The 2430-nt window shown below is 41.7% G+C and overlaps 1 pseudogene; it reads left to right on the forward strand.

Moving 5' to 3' along the window:
* The window catches only part of LOC119282668, a 23022-nt pseudogene that overhangs the window by 4056 nt on the left and 16536 nt on the right, over positions 1 to 2430 (forward strand).

Below are 2430 nucleotides of genomic sequence, written 5' to 3' on the forward strand. Positions count from 1 at the left end.
CTGGGGGGAGGTAAAACCCCTGGGTATGCATTCTTCACTTGAACAGATTCGATAATTTATCCCAATACTCTCTTTGTATTTTTGTCTTTGAGGAAATCCTATGATAGATATATTTTGTCCGTTGTTTCATGCATTCTTCAGCTTTATGATTAATATTCCGAGAAATTTGAAAACTTTAGTCATTAAATATGTCACAAGAAATTTAAAATGGGACCATGGGGTTACTCCTTTTGAGGGTTTTCACCTTGCAGAGGAAGAAATTTAACAATTTTGTTTGCAATATCATTTTCCCTGACGGATTACATACAGGTTGTTATTTTATTTACAAACATGTCTTTAGCCTGCAAGTGTGGTTTTTTGCGTTTTCTGTAAAGATCATTCACATCTATTTTTTTCCGTTCCTCCCATCTGGATTTCTGATTTGATTCCAGAGTTTGGAGATGGATGTTACTAAAGGGGGGAAGTTGATCACAAGTTTTGTTTCAGCGATTGGTGAGTTACAGGTCAGCCCTATCTCACCTCACTAAATCTGCAACTCATCCTTTTTTCTTGCTTGATATTAATTCTCGATATACTTGTCACATCCTTGCAGGGATATCATGTGCATATGTATGAGTTTGCTTTGCTTCGGTTGAAGATATATGTGTGCCTGAAGATACAATCTTACATGCATTTTCTGTATGATATGAGTACTCTTTCGTTCTCTGTGTGTACATAGGTTGCAAGAATGAGAAGGCTCCTCCGTGCTCAACAAGAAGAGACAGGTTCGCAGCTGCACCGTACGACGCAGGCCATGGCGAGCCGCACCGCACCAGGTGGGCTAGGGCGAGCTCCAGCGCGAGCGAGCGCACCAGTCGCCCACGCCGGCGGGGTGCCGGCCACGAGCAACAGGAACACAGGGTCCCTGACCACGGCTGGATCTCCTCCTTCTCCATCCACATGCGTGCAGCAACAACTAGCAGCCGCACAGGTCTGAGCTCGGCCGCTCAAGTAGGGTGGCTTCCATGCTGTACCTATTGTTCTTTTCTTTGTTTCTCTGAAGATGCTTGCTATCTTCAAATCTTGCTGAGTGTTCGTCTGAGATTCACTATCTTGATTTAGTTAGTGGTTTGGATAGTAGTACTCCTTGAATTTTCATTTGACCCGTTGTCTGTTGCCGCCGCCGGTAAATTGGATGATTGGTGCAGTTTCACATCCCTGAACCCAAACCCTAAGACTTAGTTCTGAAATATTCAGACCATATTTACTGAAGTGTGTCAGTGTTGGTTTACTTGTGATACTTGCTCCATTGTTGCGTTGAATCATATTGTCCGATCTTAGCATATGCTATGCTTGCCAAGTTCAACTATCAATATCTAATTTCTCATCTGATTTTGACACCTTGCTCTTCTGCAGTTTTGTTTCACTTTTCAAGGATGAGTATCTTTACATTGGAAATGAACTCGTCATATTTCTATTGGAAATGAAGTGATGTTGCTTCCCAGGTAAATAACTGGAATTCTCTTCTACTTTAGTAGATTCAGTAACTTTGCTTTAGAGTTGTTGTTTAAAAGTAGCACTACCCCTGAGTAACTATATCAATGGCTGCCACTATGTAAATCTTAGTTCCACTAGATATGATAATTATGGTTCTTCTGTCTTGGTCTGATGATTTTATACATGCCAACAAGCATCCATGCGATATGTTCTTTACTTCTGCACCTAACAGCATGTTTTCCCACAAAAAAGTACACGTGCCGTGGCAATCATGCGTTTTATCATTTTAATCATTTGTGTGGGGTAGTATTAATTTTCTTGCCGGCATTGGTTGACAGAAATCAATATAAGAACTTTATCATACATGCCGTATTTCTCTTTGTCTCTTTTTCCTTATTTCTATTTCCTTGGTTTCTTCTAGCGTATTTTGATGTTTATTTTCAGTCAAAAGGATGAGAGATGGAGCTTGGGCCAACAATCTCTGAGAAGAGCTGTTGTGTGCCTTGTGTGCCTTCCAAACATGTCACTCTCGTGTGTATGTTCTGCATAATTTACCAGTAGCCTGCCTATAATGTTCAGCTTCTTAATTGTATAGAACCCTCCAAACTGTTAATTTGTTGCTTCTGTAGGCTGATTAATTGACCTTGGGTTTCTTCTACCTGGACGAGTTTTCTATCGCATACACACGTGCGTTGTTGTAGTAGTAGAGCTCCCTCCGATACATATTAATTGACGCAGAGTTGCTACATCTTTAGTAGTTTAATGGTAGTCATATTATTTGAATGGAAAATCAATTAATTTTATGTCGTTCGTGCACTCAGTTGTCGGCCGGCCCCGATGGAGCCTTGCAGTGGCTGGGCGTGACCATGCTCTGCCTCCGCTGGTGAGAGCCGTGAGGAGTCAGAGAGGGAGATTGAGGAGGAGGAAGATGATACACCCGGCAGACACATGCGT

The sequence above is a fragment of the Triticum dicoccoides genome, chromosome 3B (assembly GCF_002162155.2).
Source record: "Triticum dicoccoides isolate Atlit2015 ecotype Zavitan chromosome 3B, WEW_v2.0, whole genome shotgun sequence".
NCBI classification, from domain to species: Eukaryota; Viridiplantae; Streptophyta; class Magnoliopsida; order Poales; family Poaceae; genus Triticum; species Triticum dicoccoides.